The sequence below is a fragment of the Temnothorax longispinosus genome, chromosome 11, assembly GCF_030848805.1.
Source record: "Temnothorax longispinosus isolate EJ_2023e chromosome 11, Tlon_JGU_v1, whole genome shotgun sequence".
Classification (NCBI taxonomy): Eukaryota; Metazoa; Arthropoda; class Insecta; order Hymenoptera; family Formicidae; genus Temnothorax; species Temnothorax longispinosus.
This window is the reverse complement of record NC_092368.1, coordinates 5,812,459-5,840,000: the sequence shown is the minus strand read 5'-3', so window position 1 is coordinate 5,840,000 and position 27,542 is coordinate 5,812,459. Positions and strand designations below refer to the sequence as shown.

The 27,542-nt window shown below is 42.0% G+C and overlaps 1 protein-coding gene and 1 long non-coding RNA gene across 4 annotated transcripts in view; one reads left to right on the top strand and one right to left on the bottom strand.

Moving 5' to 3' along the window:
• The window catches only part of Pxb (putative Hedgehog signaling attenuator pxb), a 331,860-nt gene that overhangs the window by 54,183 nt on the left and 250,135 nt on the right, over positions 1 to 27,542 (bottom strand). The window lies entirely within an intron of this gene.
• LOC139821575 (uncharacterized) overlaps positions 1 to 27,542 on the top strand; it is a 120,974-nt gene that overhangs the window by 60,308 nt on the left and 33,124 nt on the right. The window lies entirely within an intron of this gene.

Genomic DNA, 27,542 nt, shown 5'->3' with positions numbered 1-27,542 from the left:
CGGCAATTGCAACGGCTGATGTAACTGGAGCTACAAATTAATACAGATTTTTAATGAAACATTTAACAGATTTGGAAATAATAATTAACTTTTAACAATTCTAACAAAGTAAATAAAAATGTGTCCGAAAAATTTCATTAGTATGGAACCGCGAAACGACACGTTTTTATCAGAGGTGCCTAACTGCCCAGTAAAGAATTCCCGCGTCGGAAGGCAGGGCCATCCGGCACGTGAGATAAGATAAAACCATCCTAGACGGATACACCTGCGCTCATTTTCAAACCTTTCGTTCTCCCTCCCCAATCATGAACGTACTTTTTCTTCATTTGTAAAATGCAAATGTGCAATTGGCTGGCAAACAATCTATCCTCAAGTACATTAAACTCATTTAAAACATTTTAGTTTCCATTGGTCATAGAGATAATTCTATTGGAATGATTAATTTGATAAAACTTTTTTCTAGTTATATTATTACTTAACATTATTACATTAACTCAGTCCAGAATACTTAATGTACAAATTGCCGAGAGTAATTTCCTTAAATAATTATGCCAACTGAGATCATTTTTTATTTCTGTCAAGGGTCAAGCTGATCCAATCTCGCGAATTTCTGGAAATCAGACACCGTACACCGTATCAAAAGAATGCAGAAGAGCGGAGGGTAGATGATAAGAGGAGCGCAGTGAGGCGGGGGAAGGGGGTTGCGGCGTGGTCGGTATGCTAATGTCCGGGGACTTAATTAAGGTCTCATAATGAATCAGTCACGGGGCTCGGCCGAGTCGCGCGAGTAGGTGCGCGCGATTGTGCCAGTTGATTAATTGTCTCACGCCCCCGCACCACCGCGCGACGCGGTACCATGCCACCGGTACACATCACACAAAGAGAGAGCGAGCGAGCGAGCAAGAGAGAGAGAGAGAGAGAGAGAGAGAGAGAGAGAAGCATGGGGTGCGATACGCCCAGCGCATATTCGTCATCCGCGATCGCCCGGTCGATCGATACTTCCGGCGCAGCGGCTTTCACCGATGATGATTCTCGTCGGTGGATGTGGAACAAGCCTAAATACCGAGCACGGTCGGACCACCCACATAGTAGTCGTGTTAGTGCATGACATTATTTGCTCCAGAAAAGCGGTAGAAAGAGATTCTTCAAGGAAAACCGATGGGGAAACAAAAAGAAGAAAAAAACCGAAAAAATAGGAAAGACATAAATAGAATGAGAAGAGGAAGTAACAGTTAGTTGGCAAGAGATAAAAGGTTCGAAGAAAAAATGAGATGAGAAAAATAAGAGCAGGAAATAAAAAGATCGAGAAATATATAAGAAATGTAAGAAAAAAGGAACAAGAAAAGTAAGCAAAAAGAAAAAAAGTAGAAAAAAGGTACAAGGTGATCAAGAAGAAAGGCAAGAAGATCAAGGAAAAAAAGAAAAATGAGAGCAAAGCGGCAGATATTGACAATAGCCAGAAGAAACACGTTCGAGAGAAAGCGCGAAAGATGGAGAGTATAGCGGAGATAAAAGGGACCGAAAGAAAGTGAGAGGAAGAAATAAAGCGAGCGGTGAAGAAGCGACTCGGTGATAAAGAGCGTATCGGGGCACTATTTTACACATACCGACCTCATTCCACGGAGGTATAGTAGCGGCGGCCAGGAATTACGAACGGGAGAAGGGTTGGAGAAAAGAGCGGCTAGAGGAGAAGTCGAGGGGGGAGGGATTGCCCGAGCGAAAGCCCGTAGTTTCCACGGGGTGAAAGACGAACGAAGACAGGGATGCGGGGGAAGGGAGGTGTGCACGTCTGCGCTCAGTTTAATAAATGCAGTCTTCCTTCCGTTCCGTTTCTTGGCTCGACTTGGCTTCGGCGACGAGGGGAACTGTAACCCTTCCCCCCGCGGTTCTCCTCTCGCGTCTCTTCCACCCTTCGTTCCCGTACCGCGCGTTTCCCTCATTCGCATGCAGAGTTGGAGGACCAGCCGAGCGAGCAGGCGAGCTCGGTGCTCATCTCGTTTCCGGCTGCGCGCAGTCCAAATCTACGATTCGCGTGATTTTTATTTAATTCCCATCCCCCATCCCCCATTCCTCTTCCGCGCGCGCGCCAGTCAGTATTCGTTTCTTTCAGAGAGAGAATTTCCGGGCATATATATATCTAGCCCCCCTCAACCGCGTGACTTGTGTGTGAGAGTTCGCATGATCGAATCGCGGTTATTACGCGTGAATGCTATATGTCTGCAGATGCAACGCGACTATCGTTTTTAAAGATTAAACTATTTTTCTCATGAATTCATCATTATCTTCTGCAACGGCAATGATAGTTTAGTATGCAATATAGTATATTGCGTTTGATAAGAAAAGTTAAAATATCCCTTTCTTTTTTTAGGAAGAGCAGATAAAAAGAATGATATTTATTGAAAATGGATAATATTTATAATTTATTGTTATCAAGAGAAAAGAGTATTAAAATGAGAAAGATATTTATGTAAGAATAATATTAAAAATAATAAGCGGAAATAATGTATTTGAGTTTGAATCGTGGCGAAAGAGACGGCCAATGATGACACATTATTTTCTTACGATTTGTACTCGAACTTGACTTTTCATTTAGATATATATTTGATTTAATTAAGATGAATTCAGTGGTTAAGGCGAAATGGAGGCGTACACCTGTAAAGTTACGCGAGTGTGGTTGTCGTACTTTGAAGTGAAGATGAAGTGGAAGATAATACCCGGAACGGTATGATGAATCACAAGTAGAAACAGAGTTTCAAATTAAATTGTTCAGTTTCATTAATTGCCGGTCCAGTGTAGTTTTAATTTAAATAAAACAGAGCAGGAAAGAGAGTAGAATACTCGTAGTAAACTAGGAATTTATAAAGTTATATCACTAATTATTGCACGCGTATTCATGGAAACATTAACTTCTTTCATGCTTCAGATTATTTAACAGAACACAATGCGCATAAAATTACAAGGCTATATTATACATAAAATCGACGAAAATTGCAGTACTATTCAACCGTATGATTCATTTTTATACGCAAGTCAAAAACGAATAAAACGGCATCTTTTTATTTATTCGACACAAATGTAAATGCACTTGAAATTATTAATGCACATTTGCATTCTGGAATATGATTTAAAATATAATTTAAATATAAATGTATAATTATATATATAAATATAATTGTATTTTATAGAGAGAATATAAAAATTCGAATTGCAAAGGGAATCGGTACAATTGTCACGCGAGTCGAGATTCGCGTCCGTTGCAAGCACGGCCACCCTCGAGCTTGCGAACTGCAAGGAAAGAAGGAGAAAGGAAAGAGCAAGAAAACGAGTAAACCAAGGGGGATACCGCAAAGTGGTTGGGATGCTTTTTCCGAGTGGTCGAGCGAGCGAATCGACTGTTGGGGGACAGGATTGGCCGCGGCTCTTTTCGGCGTGCCGGAATTGCCCAGGGATTTATCGAGTGGCGTTCTTCACCGATTGGACCTCGTCGTCGGAGTCCTCGAGAAGCTATCGAGTTAGAAGAAACGGCCCGGCGAGACGGGAAACGGCGCGGTTGTGATTATTGGTGCATGATCGATTGTATTAAACGCGCGAGGTTTACTTGAAGGGATCGCGGATCCCTTTGTGGTTCAAAGTAAATTGTCAGAGATGATACGATTGTGCTGATCTACATTATAGAAATAGCACACCGCTACATCTTGAATTTCGGCGCGTTGATTCTGGGAGATTAGGATTACTTTGATGTACTTAAAATATGTAAGACTTAAAAGTTCTGACTTAACGAAATAAATAAATCCATTTCTCTCCTGCAAAATGAATGGCATAAAGAGAGAGAAGAAGAAAGAAAAGGAAAGAGACGTAGAGAGTGATATTTTAAGCGATACGAAGGAAATGAACAAACAAACAAATCCAATCTGGTAATTTCTCTCTCGTTCTCTCTGCCTCTTTTTTGTCGAAATAAAAACACATTGATCCCAGGTTGCGCGCGCGGTGGATAAGGGTTAAATTCCGTCGTACCAACGACGTGAGGAGAGGGCGGGGGGGGATTAATCCCTTTCTACCGTATGCGGAGTAGAGGAGTGCGCGGCTGTGTTGACCACGCCACGTTTTAATTAGGCAAATTTTCGTCCCGCGGCCATTTGTCACGATAAAGCATCCTCGTCGCCCGGACGCGACATCCATTCTCTTTCGCCGTCCTGAAAAATCCTCGACTGACCCGGTCACGTAGCTTGCGCACCGATATTTATCATTTCCTCCAACGCGAGCTTTTCGACTTGACAGGCGGCGTATTTTTTCCTCGCCTTGTACCGTATGTACAAGGCCTGCAAAAGGCAACGGGAAATTATGATCATCGCGCGACACTGCGAATCATTTCAGATGGTTCTAGTTTTTCCGCAATGTAACCGTTGTTTTTCCTCTTTCCCGTCCTATTTCGAATATAATGAGGACTGGATAAGAAAAAAATGTTTAATTGCAATTTATATGATTTCTATTGTTCATTGGTGTCTGTGAAAACAGAAAAGCATTGCAGCGTAGAGATGACTGAAATATCATTAAAGTTAAGACGAGAGATTATAGTTATATGGACAAGTGTCGTTTTCGATGATACAGTTCTGGAAAAGAATGACTGAGAGAATAATTCGCTGCCGGCCGTTTTAAGCCCTGTAAAATTGAGAAAGGACATGATGCTTTAAGCGAACGGATTTCTTCAGCTTCCAAAGGAAGGGCCCAGAAAGGTGTTCTCCAAGAAGAGCACAAACCTCGTAATCACTTTGACCAAGCGGGAGCAAAGAGCTCGAGCGAGAGGTGGATCTTCTTTATACAGGAGGCCGAATTAGCCTGCATTAAATGCGGGCGGCGCGGGTGGCTTTGCGAAGGATAAAATCGCCGGATTGTCGTTTTGCGCGGCGTCCGTGTCGGCGTTACGAAGTTTAAATTAAGTCATTTTAATCCCGCGGGTTGGGGGGTTGGCGAGAGGGTGGGCATCGAGGAAACTTCGTCGGCGCTCTTGTTAAGTTCCGACGTTAAGTAATCAGATTAGCCCCGGAACTAACCTCGAACGCCGCTGAAAACGTTGCGGCGGGGGAGTTTCGCGTTAATCCAGTTTCGCCCCTGCGAAATTTCGGCTCTGTAATCGTTGAAAAAAAAAGGAAAAGACGGATTTCGCGATGTGGTATCGCGGAGATCTTCAAAGAAATCCTACGAAGATAAGAGCAGGACGGCGGCCTAGATTATGGAAAAATCGGCAGAATCAATTTATTTTCAGGATTATTTATAAGATTCAACCTTGTTAATCATCGATGTTTGTTCGCGACGATCATATTCGTGATGAACGTCAAATGCGAAACGCGCAATTTCCTCTTTATTAAATCCTTCAAAGATCTCATCGCGTCATCATGACATTCAATGTCATCTACGTCTCTACGTTATTCCTTCAAAACTGCCGTATCCGACGTTTTCATCTATATCCGTTGATAGCTACTTTTTTTTTTTTTTTAATAAAGTTACCTTCTCAAGAGATCTCCTCGAAAATTGAAATGCGCGAATTAAACTTCGCGAATTCAAGTGCCAGGCCGTCTCGCTCTCGAAAGCGGAAACTTCGGCTGTCGCGTTAATAATTATAATTACATTATCGCGCCGTGACGTCCGATACGGCGACATCATCGTCGGCTGTAAACCTTCGAGCGGCGCGCGCGTCGAGGGAAATAACCCCGGACTTTTCCTCTCGTAGCAATAATTCATTCGGGCCTGACTTCCGCGAAATGTATATCTGGAGTTAATCGTGTTTTTATCACGGGAAAGAGGAAAAGGAAAAGAGCGAGAGCGCGCGTGCGAAAGAGAGAGAAGGAGAGAAGAAGAGAGAACGAGGAGGATTCTTGAACTTTTAATTTCTCAGATTCTCGGGATAGAGTTCGGATATGAATCGTATTATAATTCATTTATGTGTCTAATTGTAAGAATTCAACTACAAATAAGTTCTCGACGAATTCTCTCAAGTCGATTAAATGCAATTTTACGCAAATTATTACATATGTTATATCTTGATGTTACGATGTGGGATGTAGCAAGCTTGGTGTGTGCTGGTTCATATCAGAACCATTTACGATTAACGTTTAAAGACACTAAATAACATTTTTTTATATATAAAATAATTATGTTATATCTATGTATTAGATTTAAAAAAAATCATATTTGAAATTATATATTAGAACACCTATAATCTCTATACACTCTTTTCTCATCGCTTATCACACTTAAAGTTTATTTTCGAGCTACTCTGAAGTACTTATATACAAGGATAAGAACATTTTATTTAAAATGAATTTTGTATCGCGTAAATAATGGAAATGTAAGGATTTGGATACTTATTTTCGGTCAGCATATTAGAGCGCCAGATAGGAATAAAGAACTCGATCCATTTTCCCGGATCAATGCAATAATAATCGGATTAATTATAACTTGTCTTGCGTACTTTTAAGATAGGTTCAATCGCCTGCGGGCTTGCAGAAGATCTAAATTCGCTTTTGCATGAATCACAAGTCCAGAAGAAGGAAACGGGGCAAAGGCGAGTCGGAAGTGAAGAACGAAACGGAGAGAGGATATAGGGGAGCTTCTCAACCGGGAAATACGGCCCCGAAGCGGTACAATTATATCTCGATTAAGATTCAAGAATGGATTTCGCGGGGCGCCCGCGCCCCGTGCTTTTTGCTCTTTTTGAGGTGCGAGAGAAGGAAAGATAAGAGAGGAGATTAAAAATCACTCGGAGCGCCGGAACGCAACTTACGTGGAAATTTCATGTCGGATTAAACGCAACTGCCGCCGCCGCGCCGCCCGCCGTCGTGTCTAGTTCTATGATCTCGAGAACAGCCGTGCGATAAGAGAGTCCGGCGAACGAGAGTCGAGATAATCCGACGGGAATTAAAGTAACTCGACTTTCGCGCGGCGCGAAACGACTGTTTCTCCATGAAATGGAATTTCCGCGGGGCGAGGAGGAGGATACGCGGAAAAAAATTCAGCTTCACAAAGAGAGTGTGCATACTCTCTCTTTCTCGGCTTTGGCTTCACATAGCTATATAATACTTCCTGTTCCTCCTTCTTCCCTTCGTCGAAGACAATTTCTGCGGTTGTTATTCCGCTTCATCCCTCTGTCGCTATTTCCTTTCGCTTCGCAAGGAAACATCTATACATCTGCGCGTTTTTCTTCGCTCGTAAGAGCGGTTCGTAAATGACTTTCCGCGCGTTCTCTCGCACATCGTACGCAGTAAAATCGTCCGCGAAACGCGCCCGATGCACTTTTACGTGCGTGATATAAACGCAAACGCTCATCCGAGCGTCGTAATGTACATCCTACGGAAAGTGGATATTCTTCGGAAGAAAGACGAATATATTGCGATTATCTGAGAAAATTCACAGCTACTTTGGGAAAACTTTTTCATGACAGAACGCACTTTCGATTTTCGACCAATGGAGATCCATTTAACACATTATCAGTCGCAGAAATGCGCTTTCGCGGGGAATAATGAGTTTTGCAAGAAGAGATGATCTGTTTCAATTATGAAGTATAAAATTCACGAGACTCATTTACGGAACTGCGTATTGTCATCCTAATTTCAAGGACCGGCGGATCGACAGAATGCTCACTGCGTTTCCCGCACTTATCGCTGGAAATCCAAAGAGGACGAAGAATGGGGAGCGACCGTGGGGGCGAGAATTCAATTAAGAACTTACCCGATGCATTTAACGCCCCGGTAAAGCCGGACGCGAGAGTGCGCAAAAACCACCACCGGCGGCTTTTTCCCTCAAAACCTGCAGCAGGGATTTACACGACGCGATGTGGCGTGGCGCGGCGCAGCACCGCGCGTCGTCCTACGTGTGCATTTGCCACGCACAACGCTTCGCCTGCATTATTGTGCATTGGAATAAATGACGCGTCGTTCGTTCCACGTTAATCCGTCGACGACGTTGAACTTGCGAAACGCGCCACGTCACGGAGAATACTCGATACGTTAAGCTGAGATCCCTAAATTCTGCAATAGCTCCACGAAAGGAGGTAAACGGTGAGAATTGATTAAGTACGAATTTAATTAAATCTGATTAAGTATGACAGGCTCAATCTTCAGAAGCGTTTCGTGAATCAGGCTTCTTATACGCTCGATCTACGCGACTTTGCGGCTGCGGTATTAGAATGTTTTAAAAATAAAACATTTTAATACCAATTACGGCAATTACATAGAAGCATTTAATTTACTAATATGTTAGAATTTATTTAGCGCTGTTGGAGGGGGGGATTAATTTAATAAAAAAGTCCCGTTTTAAGGTACAAAATTGAAAAAGGCTGCATCAATTGATGATATCAAACGCGACAATCGAGGCACGGGTCGGTTATTTCACATTACGCCATTACTCAGCGACGACAATGGAAAATAATTAACAATCGGGTCTCCGTGCACCGTTTGTATTTATTGCGCGCCGGCATCTCGTGCCGTTTAAGTGCGATACGGCGGGAAATGGCAAAGTCTTATTATCCGGGCAATTAATTTTGCTTACAGTCGTGGCGCGAGCTTGATGTCAAAATAATTCGTCAACACGTTGCAGGCGCCGGCGATGTCGCGGTCTTTATTAGGTCGCGACTTAATGGCGAGCAAAACTATGGACAATAGCAGCAGCACCTTCGACTGCAACTCTGAATCAATTTCATTTCGACGAATTTCTCGAGAGTGCTTCCTATTCTGCGACGTCAGCAATATTAATCATCCGACACGATAATTCCGCGTCCAAGTTATGAATGATCAATGATGTAGTATCCAGCACTCTGTTAAAATGATATCATTAATGCTAAGTGATATATATCTTGTTAACAGTATAAAGCAAAGCTACGTTGTTTCGACGTCAAATTGATTTGAATTATTGAAATTGTTGTATTTTGTTATTAAAATGCCGATCAAAGTCGATTGCATTTGACACCGAATATATCTCGTGAATGCACGGTCAATAATAAAGCTGTAGAAAGACGTGATCGAATCTACCGGATCCCGAGATCATAGTGTCAACTTCCTGAAATTTATCTCATCGAGATGCATTTAGGGGAGCGGCGTGGAGAGCGATGTGTCTCCAATTATCTGTAATGATGTAAAATCGTGCGGCGATAATGGGTCGAGCGGCGAGCAACAAGGTCGGAAGACACATGTTCCCTATTAATAGTCGTGTGTCGTTTTTATCGCGGGAGAGGTGACTGCACGAGAGGACCGAGGGGAGGAAACCACGAGGGTTCGAAAGAGAGGACGAGCCGAAGAAAGAGACGGGACCACGCGCGACGGCGCCGGTCGGGGTTAAATACGCCTTTCCTTTCTTTCTTCTGTTTTTTTTTCTTACGGGTCGGCCACCTAGAGACAATACCGAAACTTCGCTCTCTCGCGTTGCCCATCCGAGACCGGCGGTCTCCCTCTATTTACATCGGTCGCGACGATTATTCTTACCACCCGCTCGCTTTTAACGCCAGCTGCGCCGGCCGGGCGTCGCTCTTTTTATCCGCGCTCGATTTAACCGACGATAAGATGTAACACGGGTGTTATTTCGCGTATATATACCTAGTCCCGCCATCGAGCAACTCCGTCTTACGCGCGATTGTCGGATCTTCACGACTGAATTTCATCCTCGGCTCTCCGTTGGGAAAATCCAAGATCGTTCTCTCGCGATCTAACGAGATCACTTTTAATCGCTAACGATCATGGAACTATCGGTATTTCGAGACAGTCATTATACTCATTACATTTCTTTCCGTTTTTTTGCGAGTTTGACTCTCCAGTTTAAAAGATACGGTACTTCCTATAGTATATATACCTACTACTCTATCTTTGATATTTCACGACTATTTTATTCGCATCAAAAAAAAATATTGAATTTTTATTTCAGAGCGCATCATGTATCGCCAATTCCTCACAATCAGTTATACTCGCTAGCAATACAGTTATCGCGCGGTTACATGAGCGACGAGGTATCAAAATTCATAAGACTATTACCACCGAGTTATCGTGCTCGAAGAGAAGTTGCCAGGAAAAGTATTGGGCGACGAGAAAATCGCGTGGGGTGCATTTTAATTGGAATTATTTTCCTTATTCGCGATGCTTCGTTCGCACGTCTGGTCGTGCCATATAGATTACGAGAATGACCGAAGGTAGCTGTACTGACTGAACACGTGTAGTGTATCCGTGGCACGCTTAAAAAAAATTGTTAAACCTCTGCAGACTCTAATCTACGCGTATGTACTACGTATAAATATGCATATGTATGGAATTTCAATATTTCTTTCGCTCGTCTTAATCCTCGGACTCGCTATCTCATTCGTGTATTACATCTGAAAGCTTCACATGGGGACATTTGCGATAATAACTCGACATTTACACCGTTCTCGTAGTGTAATCCATTAGCGGATGCAGGATGAAATAAGAGTTAATCACGCTCGACATGAGTCTGCCGGCATGCTCTATTTACCCACTCAAAATCCAATAAAAAAAAGACGAAACCAGAGATTCGCGTTGCACATTGATACCCGTTATTATTAGAATTATTATTATTATTATTATTATTATTATTATTATTATTATTATTATTAATATTAATATTATTATTATTGTCACAGTTATCGTAATTAATTAACGTTAGTACCGTGCACGCGAATACAATCGACAAATTACTAGAGCTTGTAAAGAATAAACCAGATTTACATCCGCGCTATTGGAAACGTAACGATATCTCGGCACAACATTCAATGAAAGCTCAATAAAAGCTTTCTAGCGTGACGAGCAATAAATTACTGAAGAAATACAGGCCGTTACATATTATACACGAATCACGCTGATACTGGGAAGATTAAAAGGGACGGAAGATGGAGCGCTTTGATAAGACGGAAAAATCCTGACGAATGCTGATTGCTTTAATTGCTCGAGTGCTCCGTTTATGTATTTTACATTAACCAACTTTTCCCCCTGGCCGTTCCAGGGTGCCTTTTTGTCCCTCCGTTCCTCCTTATCTCCCGTTTCTCTATGATACTCTATTATTCAAAGCAGTTCTTGCGCGCACTTGGCGGATCAAAGAGATAACAGCAGGATATCCAATTTATCTCCTCCGTAGGGAAAAGAAGGGCCTCGAGACTTTCTGCGATTGTACTTGTAATTAAACGTCCGGTACTCGGCAGCAAATTTTTACGGGACGTGCAGGATTCTCGCTCAAGTTATCCGCCCAACGGTCGCGTTAACTCTTTTTTAGTGGAGAGAGGAACGGGCGCATGTCAAATAATTGGAAGAATTTAACACCTCAAAATCGCGAGCAGCGTTTCTGAAGCGTATGATACGCTTGAAATGGGTCAGTAAATTCAAGCCGATAAAAGCTATCCATCGCATCAAACGTCATGTATATTTGATTTACTGATATTCCCTCGAATATAATAATCGAATCAATGTTGCCGATTGATGCCAATTGATGCGTCTCTATACGTTCATGAATATTCAATTAAAGTAAATAATTGCGATGATTATAATTCTGAGCACGCAGCTATAATTTATGGACTATATCCAGAAACGGACTAAGTAAAGAGATCGGTATCTTCTCGAGTGGGCGAGATCTACGTCGCGCCATAATTTTTCGCGCGGTTAAGTATATCCATGGTCGACCCCCTCGAACTTTTCGCCATTTTTTCGCGTGGCATTTTAATAATCGCGAAACTCGAGCAAAAGTTCGCGATTCGAGCCGCGAGTATTCGCGCAGTAACTTCTTCCACCATCGATCTTCGAATTCCGCCCGTGCTCGGGGGCTGAATGCAGCGTGCAAATATTCCCCGAATGGGCGACAAACGGCAAACCTTTCCGTGCATCGCGTCGCGTCTCGAGAAGACGGCATCGACCGTACGGAAGATCGATGTAAGCCGTGGAAAGAAAGCTGAATTATGGAGTTAGTTACGGACGTGAAGTAGCGAGTCGCGTCGAGGAATTAGCGAACGCGTTGTTTGCAGGCAAAGGCGATTTGCAGATTAGTACGGGCCGACGACTGCGCGCATATCGAACTATCGAGCGCATAGGTCCTCGGAAATATCGTCCGTTCGTCGAGGTAAAAGCCGCTCCATCGAAACAATTCGTACGCATAACGTAATAGCGATCTGTTACGGGTATATTACGTATAATTATGATATTGTAGAGTGATTATACTCGCATTTATACTGGATGAACGTAACAAAATGTTTTCTCGCTTTAATTGACTAATGTACATAGAGTTAATTAACTCACTTTCGAGAGACTTTTGAGAAATCTTATTCAGATATCGGCTCTCTATCGAGGATGTTTATCTTACAAGTATAATTTCTCACAAGTACAATTGTACGATCGTGTTGAAAAGTAAACGAAAGATTTCCACGGACAAGAGTAATATAATCAGTCTTTATCAGTGGCGCGCTAAATCTTAGAATTGCTTAGAATCTAAATCTATTACCGTTTGTAAGATTTTTATACACTTTGAAATATCCCAACAAAAGGACAATTTTTTTTAATAGGCTGCGATTTCTCAATCTCTGAGATGAATTAACTTTACAAATACATTAGTTTTTCTTCTTATTATATGTGCAGGATACAACGTATATATGATCTGATATCGTAGATTTTCAAAAACTTTGATGGAGATAGGAGAACTCTTAGAAGAATAGATAAGAGAATTCTTATATGTAGATAGTGAAAAAGTTTCTCATATCTTCCACAAAAAGTAATTTAAAAATGTTATTTTATCTGTAACTTTTATTTGTTACACTTTTTGCGGGACGTGACTTCGGAACTTAAGGCGAAAGGTCCAGAATGGCCTCATTATTTATGTATCCACAAAATCACCGAGTTGCTAGTGCCTGCTGAGGCGTACTGAGATTAGCAAAGACCAAGATTGCCTTTACCAGGATCACGTCGGTGTCTCCGGCATCCCTTAGCGGCGTGCTTGCCATCCTGTTAGTGTAGCATGCAAGCTTGCCGAAATCGTTTCCATTAAGGGGAGAGACAGGCTTAATAAAGCACCGGTGAGAAACTCGAGACACGAGTGCGTGCAAAAGCTCTCCCCGCGGACTTGCGGGGGTAAAAGTAAGAAGAGAGGTAGCGACGGAAGAACTTACGAGAGTGGCTCGCCGGCGCGGGCGTCTTGAGGGTGACGGAGTTTTAGGTATCCCGTTACCTTCCCTTTCGACGCTGGCGGCGGCTCGAATTAAACGATCTCCGGGAGGAGTTCGTAACTTCTAACCGACGCGGGGGTGAGGATGGAGGGCAACTCGATCGAGATCTCGCCTTAGCGGGAGGGTGGCTCGCAATCCGCCGTGGTTGTTATTACCAACGGTGACACAACGTCATATGACAGAGTATGACGAAGTATTAATTTATTACCCAAAACTTTATCCCGAACGAAATATCACCTTGAAACGACAAAATCATGTGAATTTGCATTTGCGCATTTTTCAGTCGCGCTAATGTAATATCCCAATGTACGTTGGGGTAAACGCGAGATAAAGCCGAGATGATCGTATCCGATAAACCAATGCAATACCAATTTCAGTTATAACCGCGGTGCATTACGCGTACATTCCGTTGTTATCGCGCTCGCCCGATATCACGACAATAACGTAATAACGAAACGCAAAACAAATGTATCCTTTGATCTGTTCTCCAGACGAAGAAATGCGGAGGATTCTCTACGCTCTTTTGCGCCTCGTTTCGCCATGCCGTTTTGCCATACACGGCAAAAGGGAATCGAGCTGACATGCCGCGCGACCTGCGCGCTTTTGTTCTCGTTTAGCATACTATACCATGCTACGATTTATTTTCCCTGCTCGCCGCCGCCGCCGCCGCCGCCGCGGTACTTTTCCGCATTGCGAATACGCCGCAACGGCATATCATGGCCGTCGACGAAGAGGTTCTTTGGCGTCTGCGTATCCTCCCTTCCTTTAGCTGATTTGCGTCTTTTGATATCGGCAAATAGCGCGAGCCACTGCCGCGCCGCGCCGAGCGGCGTTCCCTCGTTGATCTCGTTCGCCGGAAATTCCAGCATAGAGAGCGAGAGAATCGCGCTTTTCTGAGACTTTAACGGGATGTAAGTAACGACGTACCATTTTGCAATCATGCTCAAAGTATTCAGCCCGATCGTTTCCCGTCGGTAGACACGAGCGAGAATTTTATTCTGGTAAAAGCGTAAAAACGTATGCTCGAATATGCATAAAAAGATACTTAAAAGTGAAAAATTTAAACTTATTTTTTACTCGATTGTTAGATAAAAGAATATTCTTCGAAATCTTTTGCATCAAATTTGTTTTCATAAAAATGTAATTTGACGCTTTATTTTCGAAATAATTATTATTTAAGATTACAACCAAAAATCAATATTATCTAAACTATGAAAATCAATAGCAGGTTACAGACCGAGCATCTACATTCTGAGCGCCTACTTGAATCGCTTATAACTCGAAAATTACCATTACAACCTGACATTTTCATGTTAGACGTCTAACTGATCTTCAGAATATCAGCTATCAAAATACTGCACAATCAGGATATTGTGGGACACTCTGCGTAAAAGAAAAAGATCAAAATTGGAGATTGAGAATCCACGGCGCGCTGCCCCAGCGCATCGTGGCCGCGCTTTTCGTGTCATCGTTCTCCGAATAAGCGTAGCTAGGTATGTCATCTGATTATAATTAGACTCTGGAGAGCGACGGGCGCACGGGAGAAGTCGTGCAACAGAAGCCAGACGCTGGGAAGCGGAGCATCCCGTGTCGGCGGGCTGTTTACACAGCGGGCTTCCATGGAACAAGCGCGTGAAAACTTTCACGACCTTACTGCGAGCTCTCGTCCGTGTCGTCCTTGTCATCCTCGTCGTCGAAAGCTCAGCCGCGCAAAGCCGTGACCCGGCTTCTCTCTCGCGACCCTCCACAATGGCGGCAAACGAGCTCGGATGAAGTCAAACATCCTTCCTCCTCTCCCTCTCTTTGCGGTGCTTCTCCGACCAACATAAGCATAAGCAACATTGTCGATCTAATGGACTTGGAAAACAGACTGAATATATTCCACGCTTTTTCGTGCCTTCCGTACGGCTTTCATGAATCTTATCTTGGTATATAAAATACAATTTCGGTGAATTATTTAATGATGCGATGTTGTATGTAATAATAGAAAGGATAATCTCATTTTAGGTAACCATATATTAATTATAGTAATAGGCTATGTGCATAGAATAATTATAATATCCAAACTTTTTTCGTAGCATCAATCACGCACATGCAATAATGGATTTTATCTAAAATAATCATCTTGATTACAATTTTTCTGGATTTTGAACAGCGACTTTAAGGAACAAAAAACGACGGTCATTATCCATTCGACTGCTTTATATCTCGCGAATGAAATTTGTTCGGATCCGTATACCAGTTTACGATTTGTGTCACTTCCGAAGGGAAGTCAAACTCGAGCTAATTGCAAACTAACAAAGTAGCGCCGAGTACCAACTCGATTTTCGCGATGCACATCTTCAATGGCGATTGAAGTTGGCTCCCAAGTTTTACGGCGACCTCATTCGCGATGGCGGAAGTTAAAGCCTTTCCCGCAAAATATTATTGCGCCGGCCGCCGCGCGAGAGCTATCGAAATTAATTCTATAGCGAATTAAATTATACTCGGTCAGTTAAACATCCCGGCGCTATGTTTCATTACGGCCATAACGCAAGTTAATTGCGCTCGATTATTCATATGTATGAATGAACTGCGTTTACTCTCCGCTGGTCCTACCATTATGAGCATTAAGAACGTATTTAGTTATTAAAGTAACTCATACCCAGAATTAATGTTGCATAATTATTCTATCTCGCGGATAATTTTAACGTGGAATTATAAGATTAGCGCATTACGATGCGTATATTATTTCCTTGCAATTTCCTTTCTCATTAAGATATTTTATGGCACGATGTCCCCGCTCTTGTATCTCATTCGATTGTTACGACGCGACTGTCTCTCCATATATTTACATGTAAAGGAATTATCGAACGCAGTATATTAACGCTGATACCGGTTAGTGTTTCGTACTGGCCCGGTTTCACGATGCTCTTTATAGCGCAGCAACGTTATTCTCACCACCGTAGTTATGGATATTTACGGAGGCTTTAGGATTTCTCTCCCACGCGAAAGGGGTTGATGCGGCCGGTCTCGGGTTTCGATGTTTACGCGCATCCAGAATAATCAAGGGCGAGACTCGAAGACTGTAACGAGGGTGTCGGAAAACCGCAAATGTCATCCCCGACTCTCCGCTCTTCGAGGTTTCGCCTTTTCCCCTGATCTCGTTCCGATATACATATTAATCGTCACTCAGGAAAACAGGTCGTGTGGAAAAATACGCGATTTTAAATTCGGGAGTAGCGATCCATTAATACAAACGCGACGAGCTAAATCAGTTGATTAGTTGATGGTTCCGTATTTTTATGTCATTCATAAATCTTTCATTCAGTATCATGTTTTTAAAGTCGTTTTTAGTGACGAGGATAGAATAATCTTTTTGAAAGCTGTTGAAAGAGTTTGAATTAAATATTTCATAGTCTCTTTGGATTAAATTAATATCAGAAATCCGCGGTAAATTGAGAACATGATTAAAAGATAAGACGGTAAGAAGACGCCTCTATAAATTTTAACGAGCGAAGAATTGGCGATTTTGCCAGACTTTTGGTCATTATCTTGTTTACCGAGTGGAAGGTAAACATTAAGTTTGGCTGGAAACGACGGCTAAAATTTGGAATGATCGTCGAGAAAGAGAGTCTAATGTTTGACAATGTCCGGGCAGTTTCTGCCGGCAATAAGAACAAATCACTTCGAACTTCGGGACGAAGATCGAGCGATCGTCGTCGATCCTTCGTGAATTATATAAAACCCTTTCCGAAGCGGCTTCCGAGGGACATTATCGGAAAGCCATTAATTAGCATTCAAGGTTCATTGGATGCAAGGTCGTTTTGCCAAGCGGATACGGATGAGGGCGAAGGTCGAGGAAGAACCATCCCCCTCGTCGCAAGGGATACTTTCAACTCTTCCGCCCCCGCGAAGTACTTAATTAACTGCGCCTTAATTAATGATGCATCGCTTTCCTAATCCTTCTCGCGTCCTTACGCATATTTTTAAAAGCGCACTCGCGCAAAAACTTCTATAATTAACATTCAAAGCACGTCGCAAGCAAAAGAGATCGACGCAAAAAATAGTTTAATATATACTCGTATACTTGAGTTGGTTGGAATATTAACGTTGGTTGCAATATTAACGTAAATTTAAGCGAAAATGTGAAGTTTCTTTTATGAATTGTCCTTATCGAGCAATTAGCTTTTAAAGTAACGCAAATTTATCACGTTGAGAAGACGTCACGTATAAATACGAATAATATTCCCGCGCAGCATCCGATTATGCCGTGTATACTCAAACGCACGAATCTTTGATCACGTTCACGCTCCAATTAAGTTTCACGCTGCGCGTTCGGCTTTACTCGCAAGACGTCATTAATGCGCCGTGACGTTATACGACGTTTAACGACATCATTAACTCCTAATGAACACTTCCACAAACTTTAACGACATTGCGTTCTATCATTGTTAATCCGACGAGAATCCGAATGCGAATTGCTACCAGTTTGTCACATTTCTAAACTGCTGCATGTTAACGGATTTTGAATGTAGGGCAATTATAAAATAAATATTAAAGTAATGTAGTAATATAAATTGTATAGATAATATTTGGCGAAAAGAAATGTCAAGAAATAAACCATCATCCGTACTCTGTTACGTTCACAAAAGAGAGCACACGGAACCCTAGATTGAATTTCTAGGATTAGTTTATTATTACAATGTAACGAACAAAGTCTGAGGGAGCCACGTCATCCGACGAGACTTCAAAGAGAATTTAAAGGGTTAAGTTTCCCTTATATTCTCTCCAGAGGAAGGCACGTGGCGTGTCTATACGGGTGTCTTCTCGAGGAGAGAAGCATCCATATCCTCGCGCGTCATGCCGGGGGACATTGACGGGATTCGATATTCGGTGACGGGTTCGTATCCCGCGGCATGACGCGCGGGAGATACATCCCTTGATTGGCTGCTGTCAAGGGCTGCCTCCACGGAGGCGTGAAACAATATCACGAGAACAGTGAGGACAAAGAGAAGCGGGCGGACGCATTTGTCTTAATTTTCCAGCCGGTAGCACGCATGGATCCTCGGTTTCCTTTTTTCCTCTTATCCACCCCTATTGATGTAATATCTAATTCTCGGAGGGGTTTGCGGTGAACGAAGCGAATCCGTCGAAAACGAGAATTTCTGATTCGAGGCGGTCGCGCGAATTTCAACGTCGATTCTCCGCAAATCTATTTACAGAGTAAGAACGAAAAGACAGAAATGAATTCGAAAAAAATGTACTTGAACCAAAATTGAAAACCTTTGGCGTATTCAAAGTCAATGCAATTTCACATCACGTCTAATTTTCTCGCGAACAAGAATTATATCATTGTATAACATTAAATATCCCGGTAATTAAAAATTCTAAACTACACTAAAATGAAACATATATAAATACTCGTTTTATCGCGTTTGTCCGAAAACGAGAGTTTCACGAAAGCAAGGCAAGACACGTGTGGTACACAAGTATAAGTTTCTACTCTTTTTTTACGGCACATGCGGTCCGACAATTGGGAAGCAGAACGTTACGACAGTTTTTCGGGCAGATATATCTCTCGAGAGAAGATAAACTCTCGACGCAAACTCTCGGATAACGACTGCAGTCGCGCGAGCGAGGAGTCGGGGAAACGGCGACGAAGAGAAATAGAGGGGGAGATAGAGATCCGCAGAGTACTCTGCCTAGCATATCCACGTGATAGTCACTCATAGTCTCCGACTGAGCGTGCCCGATCCTGCTGCTTGAACTTCCACACCGTTCGCCTACACAAACCGCCGATATAACTATGAGAACGGCGGCTCGAGAGCGCTAAATTATTCAGAAACGACGCGATTCCCGCGCTTGTCGACGACCTTCTGCGCTCACGAGATTACCCGGAGCTTTCACAGCCGACATGGGCAGCCTCTTAAGAGCTTTCGACGAATCCTCGCCGTGTAAACGAGCGGATGATAATGATGATGATAATGACAACATGCTGATAATAACGGCAAATATATATGTTTTCTTAACTATAATTACGTAAAACCAGTTGCTAAGCTCTATCAATCGACAGTGAGCTTATTAAAAAAAATTTTTTTATTAATTGTAATCACAACTCCTGAATGATTTTGTATAAAAAAACTTTATAATCTATTACAAGAACAATTACAAGGAAAATACATAATGTAGAAAAAGATTTATGAGATATAGGTATATTGTGTGAGTTGAAGTAATTAAAAGCTACGGAAACTCGTAGGACTTCGGAGGGTGCTATCTCCGAGATTAAGAAAGCATGGCGAAAATAAATCGCGGCTGATCCAAGATTCTTTCGCGGCACGAATCCTTCGGGTCTCTTTAATCGGATACGCGGCGGAACTACCGAGATTGATTTCTTTTCCGCTCTCAATCTACGGAATCACCAATCATACTCGGGCAAGGCAACGTCGACGTAGCGGCTTATTTATTACAGATAATTCTGGAATTGAATTCGGCAGAACGAGAGGAATCTTTCTTGCGTCTCGTCGCGCGAGGAAGTGCTCTTTTTTTCACGGCAAGGGGATTAACGGTAGGAAAAGGAAATAAAAAATTCGAAGGACGAAAAACAGTCCTGGTTCAATGATCGGAAAATAACCCTTTTTTGCCCCCTTTTTTTTAATCTTTTAGACCCTTCGAAAGCCTCCTCAATAGCTCCCATATTTATTTGACACTTTCACTACTTTCCCATTTCTTCCTCTTTTCTTCTCCGTTATACATATATCTAAATCATCGTGAGCCTAGTCACATTTAGACATTTTCCATTTGTATCAAAATTTAGTGTTATTTTATTTCACATAAGTATTCCTTATATACATTTATACAGCTTTAGTTCACCCATTTTATTTCAACGGTTGCAAAATATTCGATCTCTAAATCAATTTCTATTAAACATATCGCTATTTTTCCTATCGCATTAAACGGTGACTCTTTTTTCAAGCGACCATATCTTTCATCAACTTTAATACATATTGTATCCCCAATAGGATCGTAACGAAAAACATGCAAAATCCCCCCGCGTGCATCCCACAGCCATCATTCCTTTCGATCAAGGAAGGCATGCGTTCTCCCGCTTTTCGCATTGGCGGAAGTATCGTAAAGCTTCGTCGTGTCTAAGCAAATTTTACGGTGGGATTTCGCGTGTTCGCGTTATAGCGCGAGGTTGAGCAAAGTGATGATCGTACGAAGTAAAGCGAGGAAACGGCGAAATATCTGTATTGGATGATCGACATTTCGTTTCACTTTGGTAGCAAAATATACGCTTTATTTAACTACACAAAATAGCATGTGGTAATACTGGTAATTAATAGTAACCATGCGAATTGATAAATGTATATTAACGAGAAAATTCATGATAAGCACATCAGTTTTAATATTTAATATTTATAATTTAATGTTTTTCAATATTTAATAATGAATAGAAAAATATATATGACTTGTTATTTTTATTAAAAGTTATACGATATTTCAACAGTTGCAAAATATTTGATCTCTAAATAAATTTCTACTAAATGTATCGTTATTTTGCCTATCGCGTTAAACAGAGATTCTTCATGCTCGAGTGCATATTCCAATATTTTTACGAGCAGTAACAAAAAAAATCATCGCTATGCAAATGCGGCGAGAGAAGGAGAGAGAGAGAGAGAAAGAGTAGCGCGATGAACAAAATAACGCATACGCTCGATAAATCTTTTATTACGATGTACAATTTATCGTTCGGGCTTTTCCGTCTTGCAATTTATTGCAGGAATTTATCGCGGAGATTCGAGCTGTCCCCGAAAATCGCTGCGATTTCAGGGGAGGTCAATTCGGAGGGCTCGTCTCTGTAAGCCTCTTAATTTCGTCCGGAAACAATCGAAAACCACCGACCGCCATCGAAACGTCGAACTCAATCATTTTCCTCGCTCCATCTCCGACGCAATAAAACCACGGCGAGGGATGAGTCGTTCACGGAGGATAGCGGGACGAACTTGCAATAGTCGTACGTTTAATCCTTGACGACATTTGATTTTTGCATTGCATTGCATTGAACCTTAAATAATTGACTGACGAAGTAAAAGGTATTCCATTTATCTCTCATTGAAAATCGATGCTTGACGAACTTTTGGTACGCTATCGTGATTTTAAATCTTCAATTTTTCCACGTGTATTGCTGTTATCAACCGTGATAATTGAATCGTACCGTTGTCTAGTTTCGAGGAGAGAAAAAAATCTCTTCAATTAGAGTCTATAATGACGCGGAGAGATCGGCATTTTGGCAGCGTCAAAATATATTGGCTGCTCGAATGCGTTCCCGGAGAATGAACGCGTCGATAGAACTCGCAGCGTGTACATTCCAAATTTGATCGCCGAAAGTGGACCATTATTGGTATTGCAACCGCGCGTTTCAATATTGTGCCGCCGCGATTAAATGTTTAACATCAAACGGCAAATAAAATATTGAACGTCGTACCGTCTGATCGAATGAAAATATTCCGCTGCTCTCCCTTAGAAACGTATTTCGACGTTCAAATAGCGTGCGTTGTATTAATAAATAAATAAACGCAAAGTACAGAGCCCGGGGTATATATAATCCAGGATATAATCGGCGGATTGTCGAGCTAATCAAAAATTAATTTACACCCATTACGTGGCCCTGATTATTACATCATATGATTTTCAAATGACAGTTTATCGCGAGTTCGTCAAACATGAACCAGCAATTACCTCATTTACGGTTAATGCTAAAACAGTGATTATAAAATCAAGTTTAATGTATACTCGTTATAAGGAATCATATCCATCTTCCCCGATTTCTGGACTGATGAAGATTAAACGAAAAGCGTTACTCGTCGCATATAGACGAGCACAGTTAATAATTAACTGAGACCTTCCTGTCCCTCGTCATTTCTCGAAATCAATTGCAAACCGCAATACTTTTCTCCTGAACGCGTCGCACCGCAGGGGTGATTCGCGCACCCCCCCGCAGAACGCAGGACGACAATCGAGGGCGACGGGGATGGTGTGGGGTTGCACGCTGCGTGGGTGTATTTAATGACATAAAGAGCAACGTTCCACACGCGCTTTAATATCCGTCGCCATTCCGTCCGAGAGAATGATCGCCCCTCGTATTACTGTAGTCCGCCTAAAATCCACCCGCTCCCTCTCGACGGCGGAAGTGGCACGGTAAAGCCTCCGTCAACCCTTCCCGGTCGCGTGGCGGCGACGGCCCCCTCCGGTGGCGAATTGTTTTTGATATTCGAAACGGAACGAATCCCGGCACGTCGCGCTTCGCCAAGCGCGCAGCGCAAAACGAGCTCGAGCGATTCACCCTTTTACCCGTTCCCCCTTTCTGCTTGGTCTTTCGCGAAGTTACGCGGGGTAGATGTATCGACCATGGGATAGTGACGCTGACTGGCGAAGCTTTCAGCAAATTATTAGATAGGCGATAGGAGAGAAAGAAAGGGTGGAAAGGTAGAATTATGAGACAGAGATTCGAAGTGAAGCAGAAAAGCGATAAATCGAGTATTTGACAAATATTTTGTAAATGCTTGACGGTCTGTGCGAATCGTAAATCGATGATCAATATAATTATAAATTACGCAATCAATGTAATACAAATATCAATATATAATAATAGTAGTAGTAGTAATATGAGATTAATATAATTATAAAGAAATATTCGTTTGATACCGTATTTTTTCAGTCTATAAACGTGAATATTAATTTGCTGAGATTACAAATCAATCTTGCTTTTAAAAGCATATTCATATTTCGGTTTTCATTCTTCTTTTTCCTTCTACGAATAAATTGTATTTTTTTTTCGCTTCGAATATAGTCGTTCTTGACCTAGTTTTTCGGCATGCAGATAAATTGAATGATTACGGGGAACGAAGGCGTGATTCCGCCGCGGAACAAAGCTGACGAGGCAGGAAATTAAAAAAAAATTTGCACGGAGAAAGTGTGCCATCGAGAGCTAACGCGCGACACAACTATTGCGGTACGAAATACGGTACGAAAGATTGAATCTCGCGTCGGTCGGCGAAACGGCGCTCGCGTAAAAGAAATAAATGCGGAATGAAATTCTCATTTTAAAAAATTCGTTACACTACGGGACCGCGCGCGCATGGAATTAGGTGACTGTAATATTTTCCAATTTGCCTTCGTGCAATATTTACGGGCGCATAAATGAATCGCTCCCGTAAATCAATTTGTATCCCGACGAAAAATGCCGTGAGCGCCGTATTACCGTATTAAATGATATCATTATGTCGACATTGACGTCAGCCTTATCATTAATTATATCGTGCCGTCATTCAATCCCGACGAGAATCGAACCCGGTAATTGCACAGTTTCGTCGATTTAATGAGATTGTACGGTTTTTATGCTATCGAGTTGTCGTTTTCAATAGACGTGATTGACATGGAACGTCCGTTTGGACCACCGTAATTTTCACGCTCTCACGTGATTTAATAATAATTTTTAATTTCGAGAAATTAAAAACTACATTTTTTTATTCCGAATGTTTCTCTCTGCGTAAAATTTTGTATTTATTTAAAACCGAGTATAAAGATGAAAAGTAAAAATAAATACACGCTTAAATTATGAAACGTTATAAAATACTGAAAATTTTTCCCCGTATTTTGTTAAACGTGCTGTATTATTAGATAATAAATGACAAGGCTCAAGGGGAATTTGACAAATGTACGTAACACTGGATATGTGGATAATACCATTTTGGAGTTTATATATAAGTCAGGAAATTTTTATCGACGTTTTAATTTATTATTATTCGTGTAATGAAACTTATCTATAAATCAATTAAAATTAGACAAATCTTTTATCAACTTACAAAGTACTATACAATTATCACCATCATATTCTTTGACAAAATATTATTTTGTTCGATAGTATGAATAAATAGTTCGATAGTGAGTAAACATTATTTTGTTCATTGAACGCTTCATATTTGACAGGAAATAGAATTACAAAAAGAAAAAACTAAATAAAGAAATTCGAAATTGCAATCGGCAGGCGACGTTGGAACGCATAAAACCGCAACGTACACTAAATGCGGGTTTAGAATTTCCGTGGAAGCGATACGTTTTCACGGTATCGGGGCCTTTGAGAGGTCGGTCGTAAGCTCGGTTAAGCTCTGTTAAGCACATGCTGGTTCGCCATAGTCGCGATAATTTCCATGCCGGACGTATCAACGGCGGTGGCCGAGCATAACGGCACTGCCTGGACGGCCGAATTTTGCTGAGAGTCAATGCGCTGGAACGCGTACGATCGAGACCAATGGCAACCAATAAAATGGATGCTGGCCGGCCGTGACGTTCCTTTGCAACGCGATCGGAAACGGATTCGTATTCCCTGATGTATGATGCGACGCGTACTATCGGAATCCCGCGATATGGAGCGAGAAACCTGCGGCTGATATTAGGCGAAATAGCTGTGTGACAATTCCTTGAGGTACACGTCAAAATCTTTTTATGAAAGTTAGTGAAATGATTTCCATGATCATAATTTAGATCGTTCTTTGTTTGATCATTATTCTTTTTAATTTAAAAAATAGTAAAAAGAGAAAATTATTATCTAGGAACAAAGCAACTATATGTTAATTTTTGAGACTGATTGTTCTACACCTAAAATAGATGCACTATACTATTATAGATGTGAATAATTGAACTATTTATTAAAAGCTGGATAACTATCTCTAATAGTTGACAAATATTTCCAATGTATTATTATTTGCAACTGTTAATATCGAAACAGATCGCATTAATTTCTTAGACAAAAAAATTTTAATTAGCGTGTCCGAATTTAAAAAGAAGTAAACTCTTAATATCCGTGGAGAATCAATATCTTTTTCGATTGGGAGGTACGTAAGAAGAAGATAACGAAAGCGGCTACTCTTCTATCAACAACGTTCAGACTTTCTCGGAAAGCTGAGCTTCACGGGAGCACTCTTCCGGAGAGAACCGTCTTAAAGCGCGCGTGCAACTTGATAAGCAAAGGATAAAATTAATTCGCTCACGGAGCGAATCGAATCGCGCGTTGCAATCCCGTGGAAAAGCCGGATACCGGTGCGCGGCTCCGTTAAACGAATGACACAGATTTTTCCGCGTAAAAGCGAACCCGCGTTCCCCGTCTCCGGATTTCAACAAACGAGATCGCGGATCTCCGAGTCGCCCCCGTAACTCGATCAATCGCATTGCTCGGTTGCTTGCAACCGGTCTCCCATCGCCCTCCTCGCCTGCGATCGAATCGATCGGATTGCGAGGATCGCTCTCGAGGACTGCGGAAAAGGAGCAAGGAGACGATGCGGTTAAACTCAACGTCGCCCCGAGCTCCTTCTTCACGAAGAAGTGGTAGTACTTCGATCTCTTTCCGGAGAGAATCTTGACGTTTTCATACGTGAATTATTTCGTTGAAAAAGAAGATGGTACGTGTAGAAATTATATGGACTTAAATGATTCTCATACAAAAAGCCTCGAACTCTCCTTTGAGTTAAAGAAGCAATGGGAGGTCTCGCTTTTCAGGAAACGAGAACGTTTTATTAATGACACTAATATTTGTACTCATTAAATTAACACGCGTATCGGACAGCTGTATTCTGTCTTGAATATTTCGTAACACTCTTAGCACATCTCTGTGCTTGTGAACGGGTAAATCCTATGAACCCTTACTTAGGCCAAGTTACCAAGCCCGAGAACGCATTTTCGCCGCAGGGGGAGGTCCCTGACCTTCGGATGGGCCCTAAGGAGAGATAAAAGAAAGAAAAGAGAGAAAAAGGGCTCGAGAAACGTGACGAGATCCGTGACGAAATTGGCAGGGAAACGCGTCCGGTTGGGTACACGTACAACGAATCAGTCATTTCTATGAAATGAAACGCGAGGAGGAGGAGGAAGAGAAGGAGAAGGAGGCGAAAAGTGATAGCAGACAACCGGATGACGCGAGATAACAATTAGTCCCGAAAGTTCCCGGCAACGAGATCTCTCTTCGACCGACGATGATGATGAGGAAACGAAGGAACTTTCCCCTCCCGTAAGGAAGGTGTGCGGTTTCTCGACGCGGTTTCCCGTTAACGCGTCCCGCTGGGCCCGCCTAATTCATGCGTAAGTGGATAACTCAAGTTAGCTCGGTGCTTAACGTGAATTATCGGCAACTTTCCTTGGTTACGATCGACGACGCTGGTTAAGTTTCATTTTAAGTCGTGTTTCGGATTTAAACCACGATAGAATTGTCATCGCGATAGGAATACTGAACTGCATCGACGTCTCATAATACTTTGATTAATTTTTTAAATAACTGAGACAGCAAATGTATATAGTATATGCAGAAGCTCGAAGATCTATCAAATTTTTAATTCGCACTTAAAGCACTGTTATCTCAAAGAACGAAATATCAGAAGAAATTCCTTCTTGCGCGGGACGACGAATGTGTAACGAGCTGCCGTACAGAATGAAACGAGAAGGATTCTAGGCGCGATCCTTATTCCCTTCGGACGGTAAATCCTACATCGTGTCGAAGCCCGACAGAATGGAGGATCTTTCCAATTTCTGACCGAACGTGCCGATTTCGGCGCGCGTTTTATCGCCGGGATCAGTCGTAGAATGAAAATCCGGAGGCAGAAAAGCAAGAGAAAAAAGCAGGAAGGAGGGAGATGATATCGGGACGGTCTCGTCCTTTTCCGGATGGAGGTGAAAGGTGTTTCCCTCGAGTTCATAGATTACTCTAGTATCTTAAAGCCTCACAGACTGGCGCAATTTCTGCATTTGTTAAAGAAAATCTCTTTTTCGACAGGATTTGTAAATCAACGATTAGCAAATTAAAACTTAAAAAACAAAATTCAATCAAAATTGAGGAAAAAATTGCGAAAAAGAATCATCAAAGCTTGGCAGCGTTCAATATTAAACGCTTTAAAAGAATGAATTGTTCTTTATAAATTTTTGATAAGAAAATATCTTTAGTCAAAGAATCATTATAGAAATCTAAAAAACATTTATCATTCCTCTTAGATTATTCAATGCATAATTCAATGTATTGTCTTGAAAGAAGAGTCATGATAATTCCAAAGACTCTAAAGACTTAAGGAAGGTTCTTAGAGCCGATCCCGAATTTTATGCCTCGGGAGTGGCACTATATGCCTCTGGCCGCGAGGTTAAGAACGGAGTACGGTGTGCCGGAGAGTGGTGGATCACGTCTCTCTTCAGTCTTCGTCGTCCCTAATGATCCCTTTGGCGGCTTCTCGGATGTCGCGAGGATGCCAAAGAGGATTCGTGCGGAAGGAATCCGGGCGAGGAGAAAAAAAGTAAAAAAAAAAAGGCGAAGAGAGAATCCTTCACCGCG